This window comes from Dendropsophus ebraccatus, chromosome 5 (assembly GCF_027789765.1).
Source record: "Dendropsophus ebraccatus isolate aDenEbr1 chromosome 5, aDenEbr1.pat, whole genome shotgun sequence".
In the NCBI taxonomy this organism is placed as follows: domain Eukaryota; kingdom Metazoa; phylum Chordata; class Amphibia; order Anura; family Hylidae; genus Dendropsophus; species Dendropsophus ebraccatus.
This window is the reverse complement of record NC_091458.1, coordinates 11734588-11757097: the sequence shown is the minus strand read 5'-3', so window position 1 is coordinate 11757097 and position 22510 is coordinate 11734588. Positions and strand designations below refer to the sequence as shown.

At 42.8% G+C, this 22510-nt stretch overlaps 1 non-coding gene across 1 annotated transcript; it reads left to right on the top strand.

Moving 5' to 3' along the window:
• Positions 1-4294: 4294 nt before the first annotated feature.
• Positions 4295-4481, top strand: LOC138794287 (U2 spliceosomal RNA). Its single transcript, XR_011363438.1, has one exon. It is a non-coding gene; the product is annotated as a U2 spliceosomal RNA (small nuclear RNA).
• The last annotated feature ends 18029 nt before the right edge of the window (positions 4482-22510 follow it).

Genomic DNA, 22510 nt, shown 5'->3' with positions numbered 1-22510 from the left:
ACTCTATAATATTTTTATCCCTTTTTGTGGCCAAATTACATCTGCGTAACTGATTTGGTATTTAATATTTACATTCACAGATATTGTCTTGGTTGGGTTGTACTGAAGCTATGGAGCATTTTCTACTTAAGTGGGCTCAGGTTCTCAACAGGGAGGGTAGAAAGAGCAACTATAACTAACACAGGTTTAACACATTAAGGGCCAGTTTACATGGGGTAAACTGGTGGAATTCCACGGCGGAACTCTCCGCCACGGAATCCCCCAGCCTCCGTGTCATACAGGCAGTCTAAGGGAGGGCTCTTGCGACTCATCTCTCCACGCCTATTTGCTCGGAAGAATTGACATGTCAATTCTTTCGAGTGGAGAGGCGCAGAGAGAGGAGGCGCGAGTCCTCCCATAGACTGCCTGTATGGCACGGAGGCTGACGGGATTCTCCGCCGTGGTTTTACTCCGTGTGAACTGTCCCTTATAACCACAAGATACAGAGTTCTGTACAGAAGCTGGATTCTCAAAATAAAAAGAGATTCATTGTTATTAAAATTACTTAGTTTCTATAAAGTAAAGCAATAAAACTTTTTTGTTAAGCAAAAGGAATCGTATAATGCCTTTTATTATTAAACACTTTAATTTATCTTCAGTTAAACTTTGGCACATTGAAAGTTCACTTGTATCAATATAAAATTAGTTGATAGACAACCCAAAGCAACAATTCTTAGATTTACCCAATGTCTCCCGATGAGTGATTTCCTTTAAAGTGTGAACCATCTTCATCCTTAAAGCTTCTGTTCTTATCCCATAGACCAGAGGATTTAGGGTGGTGGAGACCAGCAGAGCACCTACTGAGATTATGACATGTGTCACAATAGATAGAGAACCACTATTTATCCTGTACTTGAAAACTACAAATAAGGAGGATGCCATGAAAGTAGAGAATGTGATTATATGGGTCACCAGTGTATGGATGGCTTTCTGGGAGGCTTCCATAGAGATCTTCAGGCAGACAAGAAATGTCCGTATGTAGCAGTAGATGACAATGATTAAGGAGCCTCCGTAAATCAGCAAGGTCCAGGAAGTCCCAAAAATGTCATTGATAACTGTGCTGCCACAAGCCAACCGGGTAAGAGAGGTTGTTTCACAGTACACATTATTGATGCTATTTCCGCATATTGTTAACCTGACCACCAACATTACAATTACTACCTCACTTATTAAAACTACCAACCAGATAATAGTCAAGAACTGTAGAGCCTTCTTATTGGTCATCAGAGAGTGGTATCTCAATGGAAAACCAACAGCCAAGTACCTATCAAAGGCCATGATAGTAAAAGTAAGTATCTCAACAGTAGCAAAGCTCTGTATGAAGTATGCTTGGGCCAGACATCCAGACAGAGAGATGGTGGTACATCCGGAGAGCAAATCTATGGCTAACTTGGGGAGAAATGCTGAACTGCCAACCATGACGTTCCCCACCAGGTTACATATGAAGATGTACATAGGTTCTTGGAGAGATTGTTCTGTCCATACAACGTATACAATTAATGTAGATAAGAACATTGAGCCAAAATATATTAGAAGGGCGACCACAGAGTAGAAATATCTCAGCGGCTCCATCTCCTTAAGTCCTAAAAAAACAAAGTTATACATACTAAAGACCATAGACACATTTTCCATTGCTAAAGATATTCTCCTGTTCCTGTAGGTTTACAATGAAGCGAAGGCCCTACTCACCTTATTTACTTAACATTACACAAAACTGCATCTTATATAGATCTATATTGGCGGTAGGGAATTGTCCAGAAAAATATAAGACAGACGAGCAGTCGTCAGGGACTTCTGCCCAGTGGATCACACACAGGACGCCAACTGTAACTAATGAGATCATTAAGGACTTACACGTCTTCACTGATTAAGTTTTGTATGTTGGGACGAGATCCTAAGGGTATTGTAATGACAACGGTATATAGGTTATGTACAATAAGAATTTATCTATTTTTTTAAATGCTGAATATTTATGGAAGAAAAATATTATTTTTTTTATTTTGTGATGAATATACAGAAATTGGTGAAAAATGTAAAGGTGGAGGAAAAATAAATCAGCTGGTATGAGAAAGATATTCTGATTATTCAAGCTTGGAGAAGAAGAACATGGCTGCACATCTCACCCATGTTTGATACTAAAGATTATTCAGCTACATTAAAAACCAACATCAGAAGTTAGTATATAATTTGATCAAACCATATTGCCCCATGTACCACGTGCAGGTCTTCTGATACACGAGTTCCTCCTCGGCGACCACCACCACCACCACCACAAAACCAGTGCCCATGGGTGGAGCATCTCAGTCGTCCAGCGACCCCAGTGTCGCAGAACCAAGCCCCCAGGGTCGCACTATCCCCCACACAATGGTCTTTCCTTGTTTTCCGGGCTTCCTTGTTTTTTTTTTTTTGGGGGGGGGGGTTAGCACTTCTCACAATAAGACCCATATGTAACCAATTAGCGGGAAGTGATGTGCATGGTAAGTACCTCCTCTTTCCCAGCCTAGCTGGGAGCACATGAAGTGGGTTTTTGGATCTGTTCACACTAGGTGTTGGTTGGCGGCCATTGCCTCTGCCTGCTGTGTCTGCAAGGTGGTGCAGCCCTGGCCCTGGGGGCTTGGTTTAGCTACATTGGAATCGCTGGACTCCTTCCCCCTGTGGGCGCTTGCTTTGCAGTGGTGGTGGTCGCTGACGACCCTGCACCATGGCTAGAGACTTGACGTAAGCAATGTAGAGTGGGTGCTTGTCTCATCAAAGTAGCCCAGAGTTGGTAAGAAATCCAAAAACAGTATCAAAGGGCAAACAGCTGAGTGTCCTACGGAGCTGGTACTACAGGTGAAAAATCCAATGTCCCTCAACTGTGATGTTCCCACTTGAGAGCAGGGGATTCCCCTTGATGCATTGACTTTATGGGGCTGCACACAGGACCTGTTACTATAAAAGGGATGCAGAAAGGTGAGCATATCTACTTGGCCTGTGCAGGAGAGCCTAATACTATATTGAAGCTGCACACGGGTTATCTACTATATGGGGCATACACAAAGAGGCCTATTACTATATAGGGGCTAAACAGGGAGGTCCAATATTATAGGGGAGTAAAACTGAGGGGCATAATACTTAATGGGAGATCCACTGATGCTATATAAGAGCAGCACAGAGGGGCCTTATATTATATGGGGGCACAGAAGGGCCAATATATGTGTAAAGTTTGTAAAGGGATTGTGCAAGATTTAGGAGCCAAATGTTTGTCTTGCAAATTTAATGGAGATGACATTTTGGGGGCAACCCCCTTACTCATGCGTGGGTTGCCCCCGAAACGTCGCGTCACGGCAGAAAGGAATGCCCACTCTGTAGTATGCTCACCCTATACTCTTATATGAATATATGAATCACAAGTCAATACTGTTATAATTATAAGTGCTCCAGCAAGATATATTTGAAAGTATATTGACAGGCTAGTGGAAGCCGAAGTGACTGTTGAGCACAAATGTTCACTTCATCATGAAGGAATATTGGACATTACACTCACACAGCATTATATAAAATATTGTTAATGGAGATGAGTCTTGGCTGGGAGAAGGTCTCATAATGGCCATATGAGAAAGAAAAACTGAAAAGAGGAATGACTCTGATCAGAGAAGCCTACCCCCTGTAATTGACTGTGAGTCACTGGATGTAACTGCACTGTAATCACTTGGGGGGAGATTTATCAAAGAGTGTACACTGGTATAAACTGCCCATGGTAACCAATTACAGCTCAGCTTTCAGTTCTTGTAAAACGAGAGCTGAACTGTGATTGGTTGCTATGGGCAGTTTACACCAGTTTATATTTTACACCCTTTGCTAAATCTGGGCATTGGTGTGCAGAGCCTTTGTAGAGCTGAATCTAGCTTTACATGGTTACTCTGACTGAGTATACCCACGTTGTATATTGTGCTGCCCTTTTTTTGCTGACGGTAATATACTGACTACTGTCTAAAACTTGAATGCATTTCTCTTTTTGGCTAGTATTATCCTTTTTTTTAAAACAAAGCACAAAAAAAAATCATCTGCCATGCAGTATAGTACCAGTGGTATCCATTCTAACCAGGGGCATAGTGTGACAGTCTTGGAGTAGTAACTGAGTATACCCCTCTCTATTCCGATCTACACTTTTTGGCTGATAGTACTATACTCACAACTGTCAAAAATTTTAGTACATTTTTTTTTGTGGCTTGTTTTATCCCTTTTTGAACACAAAGCACAAAAATCCTCTGTCATCGCTCCTCTGCCTTTTGGAGGAACTCAAGTGTAGTATCTGTTCTAATCTTATCATCTGATATGTCCCCTATCTGGGGACCATATATTACATGGATTTTAGAACAGGGAGAAGAATAAAGAGCTTGCTGTGTTTTCTCCAGGCATTGACCTGGTATTGCAGTGCTTCCAGGTTGAGTGCAAAATAAAAAATAAAAATCGTCTGCCATACAGTATAATATTAGTATAGTCCTTCTTGGTGTTTCTACAAGTAAATGTACAGGAAAGCGAGTGTCATTGGACTTTATCTTGGGATGGGTGCACAATATTATCAGCCTGTAAAAGTGGCGTAATTACGGGAGCTGGAAGTCTTTAAGGGGGGGGATTGCTTTTAGCCATTTTCAAATCTGTATTGGGTCTGTATCTTGCCATAAGTGGTGAGCTGTTGCATTTTTTGGTGTTTTTGTGTGTCTGCTCAAGTCTCTGCTCAGCCAATCAGTGGCTGTAAATACAGTCTGGACACCGGGAAGGTAAGTTTAACCTTCCCACCAATTGAGCACAGTATGGCCCACAGGGGGTTAAGACACTCTTTGGGATAGACTCTTGTCAATCTATGATATTTTTAAGTAGTTTTTGTTCCCATATTACATCTGGATAACTAATTTGGCACTTTTACAATCACATTTACAGAAATTATCTTAATGGGGTTGGGCTGATGCTATAGAGGGTTTTATTGTGGAGTGGGTTTAGGTTCTAACTACAGAAGAAGATATTGGACGGAAGTCTTTTCCACCCAGTACCCAATACCTCTTTTGAGATAATGTTACTACAAATGAAAAAGGTTCCTCAGGAAACAGCACTCCAAACATTCTTGCTGCTACCCCATTTAAGCCAATGGGTCTGATGACGATACTGTAGCTATGTCATGTACTCAGTTGTCTTTGTCAGGACCATAGGAGTAACAGTGTTCACCATTCCATTCAGCCTAATGAATATAGGGTCACCATTCTCTTGATCGTATGGTATGTCATTGGTTGTAATTCACCAGGATTCTCTCATTGTCTTTTTGCTCCACCACTGATCTAAATTAATTGAAAAACCGAACACAATATGCACTTGGGGAGGAGGAATCCTTTATCCGAGTATCACATTGGCAGTACTGTGTTGGAAAAGACTTTAGAAGGATTTAGGGGTAGTGATTTCTGACAGCCTTAAAATGAGTCACCAGTGCAACCAGGTGGTGGAAAAAGTAAATCCTATGCTGGGCTGTATATATATAATGGTATGCTGGGCTGTATATATATAATGGTATGCTGGGCTGTATATATATAATGGTATGCTGGGCTGTATATATATAATGGTATGCTGGGGTGTATATATATATATATATATATATATATATATATATATATATAATGGTATGCTGGGCTGTATAGCTAGAGGTATAACCAGTAGGAAGAGGGAGATTGCGATCCCGCTGTATAGAGTTCTGGTGAGGCCACATCTGGAATACTGTGTCCAGTTCTGGAGACCTCACCTAAAAAACGACATTGATAAAATAGAACGGGTCCAAAGACGGCTAGAAAAATGGTGGAGGGTGTGAGGCATAAACCATATCAGGAAAGACTTGAATCTGTATAGTCTGGAGGAAAGAAGAGAAAGAGGGGACATGACTGAAACCTTTAAATATGTTATAGGACTAAGTAAGGTTCAGGAGGGAAGAGTTCTTAGTAAAAAACTGAACTGAAAATATTACTTTCCTGAAAGAGTAGTAGATACTTGATACAAACTTACAGCAGATGTGAATGGTAAATCTACAATAACAAATTTTAAACACTCCTGGGATAAACATATACAGTATCTGTCCTAAGATAATAAGAATGGAAATACTAAAAGGGCAGACTAGATGGACCCAGTGGTCTTTTTCTGCCGTCAATCTTCTATGTTTCTATGTTTCAATATTGTGGAAGGACGTTAAAGGGGGTTTTCTATGCGAAATGGATTTATGAGCTAATCAAAGGATAGGTCATTAGTAGTGATGAGTGGACCTGAAATAAGTATTCGACTCTGGTGTTCGTACATTTAATAAAGTTTGTTGAAAGGCTACTGACCAACCATTGAACAAACTTCATGGCTGTGAGCACTGCATGTTGGACAGGCAGGACATGTTATCCTGCTGTCATGCATCCCGCCGTCATTCTGCTGTTGTATAGGTAGAGGGTGCTGCTGACAGGCAGGGACATACAGGCAGGAACATTTAACTAATTGCCCTGGGCCAGTACACCTGTGAGGAGCTGCGTGGCCAGTACATATGAGTTAGGAGCTGTGTGAGATACCCAAGTATTGCCATGCAGAAAAAACACCTCTTCTCCGTGGGTAGGGAGTTGACAGGCGCAGGTCCAAGGGTGAGGCAGGCAGATAAGAATGAAAATGGATTTATTAAAATGCTTAAAGGGCAACACAACGCGTTCTAAACCAATATGAAAGATATGACACTTGACAAAGAAACCAGTCCGGTTTAGAAACGCGTTGTGTCGCCCTTTAAGCATTTTAATAAATCCATTTTCATTCTTATCTGCCTGCCTCACCCTTGGACCTGCGCCTGTCATCTCCCTACCCACGGAGAGGAGGTGTTTTTATCTGCATTGCTATAGATCCCATTGGACCTTTCGGGGGAGAGGCTGCGGTCCGGTTACATGCTGATCTGAGTGTTGTGCCTCTTTCTGCACAACCTCCACAGGGGAGAGTTCTCATATTATACTCACACCGACTGTACCGTCTGATCTGTGCTATGGAGCGCCGCTCTTTCTTTCTGTACAAGTATTGCCATAGCTGGGCAGTAAGTGCATGCGACACAAAAAAAGAGCAAAGTGTTAACACAGTTAGGCCATTATTCTGTGGCAAAAAAAAAGTGGTTGCTTTGGGCCACTTAGGCCATCAGTGCTTGGAAAATATAAATAATTGTTGCCATCAGTGCCTGTCTAATTTATCGGAAAGAAGTGGTAATCCAGCACTTGAAGCAGAGAAGTTCATTTATTTTTCCAATGCCAAGTATACAATCAACACCTACGTGCAACACCACGTAGGTGTTGACTGTATACTTGGCATTGGAAAAATAAATGAACTTCTCAGCTTCAAGTGCTGGATTACCGCTTCTTTCCTTTGAATTGTACTACCACACATTTGCCAGATGTGAATCTGGGGCACCAGAGAGTTCATGGTTGGTGAGCTGACAACACACTCCTTCTACCTGTCTAATATATACAAGTGTTGGGACGACTAGACCATCAGTTCATGGCTAATATATACAAGCGTTTGGTCAGTTAGGCCATCACGGCATGGCTAATATATACAAGTGTTTGGTCAGTTAGGCCATCACAGAATGACTAATATATACAAGTGTTGCTGGAGTTAGGTAATTGTTCTAAGAAAAATATAAGGAAAGCTACAAAGAAGAGATGTGGATGCTGCTGGGGGTGGTGATGAAGCTGCTGCGTCTGTAGGGAGCGCATGTGGTAGATCTGTGCCTTCTATGTCAGAGAATATAACACCTTTCTCTAGTGCAAGAAAACACCAGGGTCAGCAGCATCATTTATTAGGACAAAATACCGTTCGCCAAACTGTCGTCCAAGAACAAGTGAACGTTTTGGTAGATTTTTTGACACAGAGTGTCTCTAGTTCCTTAGGGTTGGCTTCCACCAATTCCTCTGCTACTGAAAACAGAGACCCCTCCGCCTCACCCCCTTGCAAATCCACAAAACAGTATGAGCACCATGTCACGGAGCAATCACTATTGCTGATTGATGACTCTGCTGCCCTTGATTTAGTAGGCCATATACCTGCCCTAGTTAAAGACTTGGAATGCACAGATGCCCAACCACTTCTGACAGGGAATAAGCACATGGGAAGGGTGGTGCAAATGGGAAGAGGACCATTGTAGGACATCTCTGACGATGATGAAATCCAAGTGCCAATTGCTGAGACTTTTAGCAGTGAAGAGACTTGGAAGGTGGCAAAGAGTGGGTGGAAGGCGATGGGAGGGGTGATGATGAGGTCCTAGACGCCACATTGGCTGAAAGGCCATGACATCACAGAGAAAGAGGTGGTGGTCACTCATTCCTAGCAACAGGGTAAGAGGGAGCAGGGGGGCAAAAGAACAGCAGACAGACTGGAACCAGCAAGGAACTAAGCAGACCACAGCCAGTTTGGAGAAGTTCTTTGGGATGACATATCTTTCACTAAAATGCTGAGGACAAGACATGGGTGGTTTGCACGCTGTGCCACCAGGGCCTCAAGCAAGAATCGAGGAGTAAATGTCAATAGCCTGAGCATTACCTGCATGATAAGGCACCGAAATGCAAATTATGAGCTGCAGTGGATCAGACACCAGAAAATCCAACAAACATCTGAGGCTCCCTCTTCTGCTTCTGTTCTCTCTGACTTTTCATCAACCTCTCCAGTGAGAGGGCCACCACCCCCAGCATCACCAGCCATGTCCACCCCATTCCAGAGAAGCATGCAGCTTTCCAACCTCCAAACCCTAGAGAGAACGGTACTTCTGAACGGTAGTATTGCAAAATTGCTGCACTTTGAAATGCTTCCATTCAGGCTGAAGGAGACGGACAGTTTAAAAAACTGTTGGTTGCGGCTATTCCACAGTACATTTTTCCCAGCCTCCATTAGGTTCCAGGCGGGCCACCTGCACCAAGATAAGGCGTGCGCAGTGCAAAGCCATCAGTACCAAGGTCCACATTATCACTGATACGTTGGCCAGTAAGAGTGGTCAGGGGCGTTACATCTCCCTAACTGTCCACTGTGTTAATGTAGTTGAGACTGGACCTTACATGGCCAAAGTTTTGGATCTACTACCATATCATGTCATGTTCTACTACCACCCAGGATTACTGGAGAACAATCCTTGCCCCCGGTTGCCTCCTAAAACATTTTTGAAAAGCAAAACAAATAATATAAAGCCTGAAATATTTAATACTTTAATTTATCTTGAGTTAAACTTTGGCACACTGGGGGATCGCTAATAACAATATAAAATCATTTTATAGGCAACCTAAACCAATAATTATTTGGATTTACCCCAATTCTGTCTCTGAATGATTTCTTTTAAAGTGTGAATCATCTTTATCCTTAAAGCTTCAGTCCTTATCCCATAGATCAGAGGGTTTATGGTGACGGAGACTAGTAGACCAGTGATTGAGATTACAACGTGCGTCACAGTAGATACAGAACCACTATTTAGCCTATACCTGAAAGTGACAAATAAAATAGCTGCCATGAAAGTAGAGTAAGTCATTATGTGGGTCACCAATGTATGGATGGCTTTCTGGGAGGCTTCCATAGAGATCTTCAGGCAGACAAGAAATGTCCGTATGTAGCAGTAGATCACGATAATTAAGGAACTGATAAAGGCCACTAAGGTCCAAGTAGTGCCAAAAATGTCATTGATGAATGTGCTGCCACAAGACAACCGGGTAAGAGACAATGTTTCACAGTAAACATTATTAATGCTATTACCACATAGTGTTAACCTGACCACCAACAGGACAGCTACCAACATAACTATTAAAACCCCCGACCAGATGATAGCCAAGGAATGTAGAGCCTTCCTATTAATCATAAGAGAGTGGTATCTCAATGGAAAACCAACAGCCAAGTACCTGTCAAATGCCATGATGGTGAAAGTTACCACCTCTATAACACCACAACTCTGTATAAAGTATGCTTGGGTCAGACATCCAGACAGAGAGATGGTAGTACATCCGGAGAGCAAGTCTATGGCCAGCTTTGGAAGGAAGGCTGAGCTTCCAACCATAACGTTCCCCACCAGGCTACATATGAAGATGTACATAGGTTCATGGAGAGATTGTTCTGTCCATACAACATACACGATTAATGTGGATAAGAATATTGAGCAGAAATATATTAGAAGGGCGACCACAGAGTAGAAATATCTCAGGTTCTCCATCTCCTTGAGTCCTAAAAGAACAAAATCATAGATGCTGAGGACCATGGACACATTTACCATTGCTAAAAGCTTTGCTCCGGTTCATGTAGTTACACTGTGATGTCAGTAATGGCTCTGCTGACATTACAAAAGTATAAATCTTATATAGAACTATATTGGCGGTAGGGAATTCTCCAGAATAACATAAAGACAGATGAGCAGTCTCTAGAGAATTCTGCCCAGTGGATCCCACACAGGACGCTGACTGTAACTAATGAGATCATTAATGACTTACACGTCTTCACTGATGGAGTTTTGTTTATTAGGATCCTGAGGGTATTGTACTAACAACTCTATATACAGTAGGTTATGTAGAAAATGGATTTGTCTATCCTTCATAGATATATTCATACATCTAAATCAGATAAAATTTTGAAAGGGTACTAGAGATGAGGGAAGCGGCTGAGAATTTGTTCCGCAAAGTTCGGAAATTTTGGGTCAAACTAATTTAGATTCGCGAATCGAGTGCAGACAAATTTCAATAAAACAGCCAGACTATAGTCGCTACAGTACTGGGACTATTACAAAGTTACAAATTTGTTAACGCATGTTCTTTTAAATGTGTCAAAAAATGGAAAATCAAAACTTTAAAAAAAATGTCAATGAGCCAGTTAATTATTCAATTTCCGACATGGCGTAAGATCAATTCTTTCCCAGGACAGCAGTGGACATTGGTGAATCAGCAGTGTATAATTACCTTTTTTCCATGGATATCAATGTACGCTGGTGGATCAGGAGGTGGCGGGAAAGGGGCAGCTCTCTGACTCTCATCGACCCTGACAGGCCTAGGACAGACAGTTGAGGTTGGTAACTTTAGCGGGACTTTCCTTATTTTTGTTAAAATATTAGAGAAATGAAAGAAAGCCCCCAATGAATATACACTCAGAACCTATATATATAGACAGATAGATATATATATATAACTTTTTTAACATGTCAAGTAAAATCCAACAGTTGAGCTGAATGGACCGTCAACCTGCCAAAAAATGGAAATGAAAACCTAGTCAATTAGGACAGACCATAAAACCCCACCAGCAACAGAAAAAAAGGGAATAGAGAAAAGGCCAGATTCAAAAAGGATTCGCAGTGATTGTATTGAATAAAAGAGTGGCAAATTTTACAACGACCTCAAGTTGAAGAAGATTTTCCTACTGTACTGTATTTTCTTTAAAAAGAAATGCATCTCTTTGGGTGTTTAAGCTGTCTTCAGATTAAATGAACAGGGAAGGTGGATACTAGAGATGAGCGAACCTGGAGCATGCTGGAGTCCATCCGAACCCGAACTTTCGGCATTTGATTAGCGGTGGCTGCTGAAGTTGGATAAAGCCCTAAGGCTATGTAGAAAACATGGATATAGTCATTGGCTGTATCCATGTTTTCCAGACAACCAGACACTGAACTGGTTTACAGGGGGCACTGCAAATGAGTGTGGTGCCCAATAATGTTTCTAGCAAAATCGGACCTTTTCTTCTGAGCCCTACCGTATACTCAAACAGCAGTTGATCACCACGTATGGGGCACTGCTTTACTCAAGGGAATTGCATAACAAATGTGGGGGTACATATTCTCTTGCGTTCCTTGTGAAAATTATGTTAATTTAAGTTGAAACTACAGATATAGTTTCAACTCTATGAAACATTGGTAGTAGGTCAAAAGTTCACTACTGCTGTAGATAAATTCCTTGAGGGATTAATTTCCAAAATGGGGCCTTCTCAGGGGGGTTCTAATGGTTTACCACTTCAGTTTGAAAAAATCCAAAAGTGAGCGACAAACTGTTAGACTGGCACTCACTTATCGAGCCTATTACATGGCTCAATGATCGTGCAACAAGTGCTACACGGACTTCGTCAGCCCTTGCCGTATATATAGAAAATTATCAAGTTATGACCTACCTATCCACAGTCCCTGGTATCTTCCTTCCTGCTCCTTGCAGCTGCCGCTGGCATGTCTAGAGCCATCTTTGCAACCACTCACTAAACGAGACAGGACAGCGCCGAGGCGGGTAATCAGTGAGTGGCCTGTCACTGCACAGACAGGTTAGGAAGTGTCAGCAGAGGCTACGGTGAGTGGGGAACAGGCAGGAGGACACCAGGGAGCCTGGAGAGGTAAGTAGAGTGTTATTTCTATACTCAGCTCCTTGGCTGATGGTGGTCTTTATTACACTTGATGATATCTGCCTGATTCTAACTCATTGGGCAGATAATCACCCGTCTAGTAGGACCCTAAGACTCCAATAGACAATGCAGCTGGCAGAAAAACTGCAAAAATCATGACACCATTAGGAACATGGAAGATTTATTGTATAAACTAGTAAGCCATAGATCCATTTAACAGACAATTCAGAGGACTAATTACTTATAAAACTGTCCCGGAAAAAAATGATAGACTTTTTTATCCTGATAAGGTTGAGAGCATCACAGCAGTAGTCCATTGTCACTCTATAATATTTTTATCCCTTTTTGTGGCCAAATTACATCTGCGTAACTGATTTGGTATTTTATATTTACATTCACAGATATTGTCTTGGTTGGGTTGTACTGAAGCTATGGAGCATTTTCTACTTAAGTGGGCTCAGGTTCTCAACCGGGTGGGTAGAAAGAGCAACTATAACTAACACAGGTTTAACACATTAAGGGCCAGTTCACATGGGGTAAAACTGGTGGAATTCCACTGCGGAACTCTCCGCCACGGAATCCCCCAGCCTCCGTGTCATACAGGCAGTCTAAGGGAGGGCTCGTGCGACTCATCTTCCCACGCCTATTTGCTCGGAAGAATTGACATGTCAATTCTTTCGAGTGGAGAGGCGCAGAGAGAGGAGGCGCGAGTCCTCCCATAGACTGCCTGTATGGCACGGAGGCTGACGGGATTCTCCGCCGTGGTTTTACTCCGTGTGAACTGTCCCTTATAACCACAAGATACAGAGTTTTGTACAGGGGCTGGATTCTCAAAATAAAAAAGATTCATTGTTGTTAAAATTACTTAGTTTCTATAAAGTAAAGCAATAAAACTTTTTTGTTAAGCAAAAGGAATCGTATAATGCCTATTATTATTAAACACTTTAATTTATCTTCAGTTAAACTTTGGCACATTGGAAGTTCACTTGTATCAATATAAAATTAGTTGATAGACAACCCAAAGCAACAATTCTTAGATTTACCCAATGTCTCCTGATGAGTGATTTCCTTTAAAGTGTGAATCATCTTCATCCTTAAAGCTTCTGTTCTTATCCCATAGATCAGAGGATTTAGGGTGGTGGAGACCAGCAGAGCACCTACTGAGATTATGACATGTGTCACAATAGATAGAGAACCACTATTTATTCTATACTTGAAAACTACAAATAAGGAGGATGCCATGAAAGTAGAGAATGTGATTATATGGGTCACCAGTGTATGGATGGCTTTCTGGGAGGCTTCCATAGAGATCTTCAGGCAGACAAGAAATGTCTGTATGTAGCAGTAGATGACAATGATTAAGGAGCCTACGTAAATCAGCAAGGTCCAGGAAGTCCCAAAAACGTCATTGATGACTATGCTGCCACAAGCCAACCTGGTAAGAGAGGTTGTTTCACAGTACACATTATTTATGCCATTACCACATATTGTTAACCTGACCACCAACAGGACAACTACCACCTCACTTATTAAAACTACCAACCAGATGATAGCCAAGGACTGTAGAGCCATCTTAGTGGTCATCAGAGAGTGGTATCTCAATGGAAAACCAACAGCCAGGTATCTATCATACGCCATGATGGTAAACGTTAGTATCTCAACAGTAGCAAACGCTTGGGTCAGACATCCAGACAGAGAGATGGTGGTACATCCGGAGAGCAAGTCTATGGCCAACTTGGGGAGGAATGCCGAGCTTCCAACCATAACATTCCCCACCAGGTTACATATGAAGATGTACATAGGTTCTTGGAGAGATTGTTCTGTCCATACAACATACACAATTAATGTAGATAAGATCATTGAACAGAAATATATTAGAAGGGCGACCACAGAGTAGAAATATCTTAGCGGCTCCATCTCCTTGAGTCCTGAAAAAACAAAGTTATACATACTAAAGACTATAGACACATTTTCCATTGCTAAAGATATTCTCCTGTTCCTGTAGGTTTACAGTGAAGCGAAGGCCCTACTGACCTTATTTACTTAACATTACACAAAACTGCATCTTATATACATCTATATTGGCGGTAGGGAATTGTCCAGAAAAATATAAGACAGATGAGCAGTCGTCAGGGACTTCTGCCCAGTCGATCACACACAGGACGCTGACTGTAACTAATGAGATCATTAAGGACTTACACGTCTTACATAGTTACATAGTTACATAGTTAATACGGTTGAAAAAAGACACATGTCCATCAAGTTCAACCAAGGAGGGGATGGATACAGGGAAGGGGGATATACAAGGAGGGGATGGATACAGGGAAGGGGGAGGGGTGATAGTTCTATACATATGCATTTATATTATTTTGCTCTAAGAACTTGTCTAGCCCTGTTTTGAAGCCCTCTACTGTTGTTGCTGTGACCAGATCTTGGGGTAGACTGTTCCACAGATTCACAGTTCTCATTGTAAAGAAGGCTTGTCGCCTCCGGAGATTGAACCTTTTTTTCTTCAGGCGGAGGCAGCGCCCCCTTGTCTCTCCAGGCGGAGGCAGCGCCCCCTTGTCTCTTCAGGCGGAGGCAGCGCCCCCTTGTCTCTCCGGGCAGAGGCAGCGCCACCTTGTCTCTCCAGGCGGAGGCAGTGCCCCCTTGTCTCTCCAGGCGGAGGCAGTGCCCTCTTGTCCTTTGAGGGGGTTTTACCTGGAACATCTTTTCCCCATATCTCTTGTAGGGGCCATTTATATATTTAAATAAGTTAATCATATCTCCCCTTAAACGTCTCTTCTCCAGACTAAACAAATGTAATTCTTTTAATCTCTCCTCATAACTAAGATGCTCCATTCCCCTTATTAGTTTAGTTGCCCGTCTTTGTACCCTCTCCAGCTCTAGAACATCCTTTTTATGAATCGGGTTCCAAAACTGGACATCATACTCCAGATGGGGCCGCACCAAAGCTTTATAGAGCGGTAATATTATATCCCTGTCCCGAGAGTCCATGCCTGTTTTAATGCATGACAATATCCTGCTGGCCTTAGAAGCAGCTGACTGACATTGTGTGCTGTTCTGTAGTTTATGATCTACAAGTACACCCAGATCCTTCTCCATCAGCGACTCTCCCAGAGTAACTCCCCCCAGGACATATGATGCATGCGGATTATTAGTACCCAGGTGCAGAACTTTACATTTATCCACATTGAACCTCATTTGCCAAGTGGATGCCCAAACACTCAGTGTGTCTAAGTCATCCTGTAACATCTGCACATCCTCCATAGACTGTACTGTACTACAAAGCCTGTAACATCTGCACATCCTCCATAGACTGTACTGTACTACAAAGCTTGGTGTCATCTGCAAAGATAGAAACATTGCTGTTAATTCCATTCTAAATATCATTAATAAACAAGTTAAACAGAAGAGGGCCCAGTACTGACCCTTGGGGTACACCACTTATTACCGGGGACCATTCGGAGTAGGAATCATTGACCACCACTCTCTGGGTACGATTATTAAGCCAGTTTTCAATCCAGTTACACATTAAATTTTCCAAACCGATAGACTTTAACTTACCCATCAGACGTCCATGAGGAACTGTGTCAAACGCTTTTGCAAAATCCAGGTACACGATATCCACAGACGCGCTGCCATCCAGGCTTCTACTCACCTATTCATAGAAACATATCAGGTTGGTTTGACAGCTTCTATCCTTAGTAAAACCATGCTGGTTATCACTTATAATACTATTAGCCACTACATATTCCTGGATGTAGTCCCTTATAAGCCCCTCAAATAGTTTCCCCACAATGGACGTTAAGCTTACAGGTCTGTAGTTACCTGGGGAAGTTCGAGAGCCCTTTTTGAAGATCGGCAGTACATTTGCCTTACACCAGTCCCTCGGCACAATACCAGTAAGCAAAGAATTAATAAATATTTTATACAAGGGTAGAGAAATTACAGAACTGAGTTCCCTAAGAACTCTGGGGTGTAATCCATCAGGCCCTGGAGCTTTGGTTACATTGAGTTTGTTTAATTTATCTTGGACCATATATATAGTAAACCAGTTCAGTACATTACATGTGTTAGTAATCACCGGCGTACATGGACCACTTAGGACTGTCTAATACTTAACTTTTAATAATTCATTTAAAATATACAACAAAAAGGTCCACACAGACAACCAAAAGACATCCACTAATGTGCTCTATGTACAGTGAAGTAACCTGAAGGACAGATATGCACATCGGGGAGATAATCCCGCGTCCCCGAAGGGATACTAATGAATAGGGACTGCAGGCCAGCTACCGAAATAAATAAGATATAATCTAAGAGTAAGGGAGAGAAAAGAAAGGAGAGTGGTGGTGTACCCTACTCTCTGCCCTAATTACCTCTTGCCCTGCCTTTTGGGGAACCCACCTCCTTAATAGGGTGGCCCCAACCACGATGACAGTCCCTTCCTTATTGCACGTGCCCAGGAGGAAACAAGGAACACAGAAGACAGAAAAGAGTGAAAAAACAGTGTAAACTCAATACCACCTTTAAAAACAAACAGCAAGAGATATCATTATATATACACAGTACCAATTTCATAAGCTGTGCTTGTTCCTACACAGCACAAATTTCATAAGCTGTGCTCGTTCCGACGCGTTTCAACCACCCCAATTATGGACGGATTCATCAGGGAACACACATAGCACTCCAGAGGATGTGCTTAAACCAATTCCTGCTGTGAGGGATGTCCTCTAATCACAAAAGTACTTATGGACCTCTTAGGAATGGAAAAACATAATATGGTAATAAATCACTGGTGCTCGATATGGTGACATACGACAGGAAAGTAACCCCATATAAATGGATAAATTGGTTGTACTTAGCTATGTAGATGGAATAAATCAATGCAGCCTGCGAGGATCCATGTTCACCCCACGATGAGAGGGTGACACTGAGTCAAAAGCAGGTCAGGCTTTTATACCGGCTTGTGTAATATCACTTCCGGGTTGCGGTTGGTGTATTAGTGCGATCACGTGACCTGGATACGGTCACGTGACTAAGCTCCGATACTAGCTAGATACTTATCGGATGACCTCCGCCTCAACAAAGGGTGCATAAGTACCACTTACCCAGCTGCACAAGATGACATAGATGCCGAGAATGCCAAAGATAACAATAGTAACCCTTATAGTACTGTTCCGCGACCACTTCCGATTGCCGGAACGCAAGTGCGTTCCAAATGGCGGAAGTGCGTCATATAGCAAGTAAATGGGTTCTGAGTGGAGCGCAAAATGCGTTCCACCCGCAACTTTAATGATAAGGACGCAATAATGGCATCCAGAGTGACACATCCCATAGTTGGTAAACAAAAAAAGCCATACCAAAATGTAATCCATAAATCATGTAGGCACCTAGTAGTGTGTATGGGAGCAGTTCATCATGATACATGCCGTTAGCTAGTAAATAAAGTAATCATAATCAGAGAACGGTATATTATAACTATAACTCTAACCAATAATTGATAGATAATAGAGAAATATAAAACAGTCATAACCAAACATAGGCTAGCCACACAAAAAATAAATTTCATGATGGGCAGCGAGATCACCAGGTATGGTTATAGTTGTGAGAGGTTATATTCCCAGGCTAATGAAATCACTAAGTATCCACAACCTTAGGTGGTTACCCAGAGGACAGTCACCAAGAGCAAATAATAAGGGCATTTTTAACCAATAAATGATGAAAACACAAGTGCTTCATTGAGGCCCCTTGGACTCACAGTCCCAAGTCTGTAGATCCACTGGGCCTCTTTTTGGAGGAGGCGTTTATCCAGATCACCCCCCCTAGGTGAGGGTCGTAGCACCTCAATCACCTGGAACTTAACCGTCCATGGATCATCCTGGTGGACCAATCGCATGTGTTTGGCGAGAGGTTTATCTCGACTATGTGAGATATCTCCCATATGCTCTAATATACGTCTGCGTAATTCCCGCTTCGTTTTGCCGACATACTGAAGGGGGCACGGGCAGCTTGCCAAGTAGATGACCCCTGAGGTCTTGCAGTTAGCAAATTCCCGATTAGTATAATGCTTATGATACTGATTACACCTCCTCGGATACAGACACCTCAGACTCCGAATCAAGGAGGGAATCAAGGAGGGAAAACCGAGAGAACAAAAAGTACACACATTACAATAGAAACAGAGGGTCTGGAACATGGAGCCAGCAGAGGGGAAGGGGAAACATGAATCGAGGAAGGGGGTACAATACACGATCTTTCTCCAGTGCCTCCTCCTCTACTTCCACTGTGCCTTTTTTGGACAGGGGTCCACTCCCACCCACACAGGGGTAAATCATACAGGGACTCTAACTGATAACCAAATTATTAATTTGTCACATCATAACTTGTCTAGAGCAGAGACCTCCCTTCTATTGAAGGGACTATCCTTTATCCCTACCAACAAAAGGGACACATTTGGTTGGATAAAAGATCTTCACCTGTTTAGTAGGTCACTGAGGTGGAAAAAGTTCTTCCTGATGAGAAATCAACGGATCCATCAGGATCCGACACTAGACATGATGGATCTTGCTAGTATTGATACGCTGTCTTCCCTCCTCAATGAACAAAATAGGGCTCCGGGGACGGGTCCCTTTACTGATCTTAGACCCAAGAGCACCAGAATGCCACCAGTGGGGGACCACGACGTCATTGACGCTTTCTTACAGGTCGTCATCCAGGCCATCGAACAACTGGACATTAGCCCCCCTGTTATCAGACACAATTTGTCCTTTGAGGAGAGAAAAGCTTTGGTCTCATTGGAAAGGGATAGGTCCCTGGTCATCAAACCCTCGGATAAAGGGGGCAATTTGGTGATCATGGACCATAATGATTACGTCACGATGTGCCAACAGGTCCTTAAGGATAGGTCCAACTATACATTGCTACAATCTGACCCTACTTTATTATTTCAAAAGGAGCTTAAAAATATCCTGGACCAAGCTAAAAACAATAAACTTATCGTTCAGAATGAGTTTAATTTTATGTACCCAGCCTCCCCACAGTTGGCAACCTTCTATGGACTTCCTAAAGTCCATAAGGGATTGACACCCTTAAAGTGTCGCCCCATCGTCTCGGGTGTTGACAACCTAACCCAGAACGTAGGGATATACCTGGATAAAATTCTTAGGCCGTTTGTACTCTCTTTGCCATCTTACCTGCGTGACACCACTGACTTGTTGCTGCGCACTCAAGATGTCATCTTGGAACAACACCATCTGCTCTGCTCCATAGATGTAGAGGCCCTCTACAGTTCCATTCATCATGAACTAGGACTCAAAGCGGTGGGTCATTTTCTAGGTAGCAGAAGTACCCATAATAGACCACATAATGCATTTATTCTACAACTTTTGGAATTTGTTCTGACCAAGAACTATTTCCTTTTTGCTTCTCATATCTTCCACCAGCTCAGGGGCACTGCTATGGGCGCCCCTGTGGCGCCCACTTACGCAAACCTGTTCCTGGGCTGGTGGGAGGAAGCTATGGTCTTTGGCGATCACCTGTTGGAATACCAGCAGCATATTCAATTATGGGCTAGGTATATTGACGATGTGGCAGTTATTTGGTCGGGCACGCGCAGTGAGTTCGTGGATTTCATGCAGTGCCTCAACACCAACAACATTGGGATGAGGTTCACCTATGAAATCCAGGAACAAGAATTGTGTTTCCTGGATGTTACCCTTAAGAAAGGGAGTGATGGTAGGCTAGATACGGCCATTTACCGAAAACCCACGGCCGGTAACTGTCTGCTACGGTGGGATAGCTATCACCCAAAACCACTCCGCCGAGGTATCCCGAAGGGACAGTACCTCAGGGCTCGGCGCAATTGTTCCTCCCCGAATGCATTTAAACAAGAAGCGGAAACGCTGTATAAGCGATTCCGCGACCGAGGATACCCTGATCATGTACTCAAGACCGCCTATAAGGAGGCCAAACAACGAGATAGACGGACTTTACTGGTACCTAGGGACACACCAATGGATGGACTTTCAAAGACGAGAATCATAGGGACCTATGACTCATCGGCGACCCAGATTAGGGACATACTCAATCGCTTTTGGCCAATTCTTAAATCTGATCCTGTGGTTTCCCAACTAGTGGATGACAGACCGGCTGTCACCTATAGACGGGGTAGAAATTTAGGTGACCGCCTGGTGCATAGTCACTACTCCCCTCCATCCACGCATATGTGGCTTAGACAGGCTCGAATGGAGGGCACATTTAAGTGTGGGGCTTGTAAGGCCTGCAGGTACATACTACAAGCACGTTCCTTCCGTGGGGCAGATGATAAGCATTATACTAATCGGGAATTTGCTAACTGCAAGACCTCAGGGGTCATCTACTTGGCAAGCTGCCCGTGCCCCCTTCAGTATGTCGGCAAAATGAAGCGGGAATTACGCAGACGTATATTAGAGCATATGGGAGATATCTCACATAGTCGAGATAAACCTCTCGCCAAACACATGCGATTGGTCCACCAGGATGATCCATGGACGGTTAAGTTCCAGGTGATTGAGGTGCTACGACCCTCACCTAGGGGGGGTGATCTGGATAAACGCCTCCTCCAAAAAGAGGCCCAGTGGATCTACAGACTTGGGACTGTGAGTCCAAGGGGCCTCAATGAAGCACTTGTGTTTTCATCATTTATTGGTTAAAAATGCCCTTATTATTTGCTCTTGGTGACTGTCCTCTGGGTAACCACCTAAGGTTGTGGATACTTAGTGATTTCATTAGCCTGGGAATATAACCTCTCACAACTATAACCATACCTGGTGATCTCGCTGCCCATCATGAAATTTATTTTTTGTGTGGGTAGCCTATGTTTGGTTATGACTGTTTTATATTTCTCTATTATCTATCAATTATTGGTTAGAGTTATAGTTATAATATACCGTTCTCTGATTATGATTACTTTATTTACTAGCTAACGGCATGTATCATGATGAACTGCTCCCATACACACTACTAGGTGCCTACATGATTTATGGATTACATTTTGGTATGGCTTTTTTTGTTTACCAACTATGGGATGTGTCACTCTGGATGCCATTATTGCGTCCTTATCATTAAAGTTGCGGGTGGAACGCATTTTGCGCTCCACTCAGAACCCATTTACTTGCTATATGACGCACTTCCGCCATTTGGAACGCACTTGCGTTCCGGCAATCGGAAGTGGTCGCGGAACAGTACTATAAGGGTTACTATTGTTATCTTTGGCATTCTCGGCATCTATGTCATCTTGTGCAGCTGGGTAAGTGGTACTTATGCACCCTTTGTTGAGGCGGAGGTCATCCGATAAGTATCTAGCTAGTATCGGAGCTTAGTCACGTGACCGTATCCAGGTCACGTGATCGCACTAATACACCAACCGCAACCCGGAAGTGATATTACACAAGCCGGTATAAAAGCCTGACCTGCTTTTGACTCAGTGTCACCCTCTCATCGTGGGGTGAACATGGATCCTCGCAGGCTGCATTGATTTATTCCATCTACATAGCTAAGTACAACCAATTTATCCATTTATATGGGGTTACTTTCCTGTCGTATGTCACCATATCGAGCACCAGTGATTTATTACCATATTATGTTTTTCCATTCCTAAGAGGTCCATAAGTACTTTTGTGATTAGAGGACATCCCTCACAGCAGGAATTGGTTTAAGCACATCCTCTGGAGTGCTATGTGTGTTCCCTGATGAATCCGTCCATAATTGGGGTGGTTGAAACGCGTCGGAACGAGCACAGCTTATGAAATTTGTGCTGTGTAGGAACAAGCACAGCTTATGAAATTGGTACTGTGTATATATAATGATATCTCTTGCTGTTTGTTTTTAAAGGTGGTATTGAGTTTACACTGTTTTTTCACTCTTTTCTGTCTTCTGTGTTCCTTGTTTCCTCCTGGGCACGTGCAATAAGGAAGGGACTGTCATCGTGGTTGGGGCCACCCTATTAAGGAGGTGGGTTCCCCAAAAGGCAGGGCAAGAGGTAATTAGGGCAGAGAGTAGGGTACACCACCACTCTCCTTTCTTTTCTCTCCCTTACTCTTAGATTATATCTTATTTATTT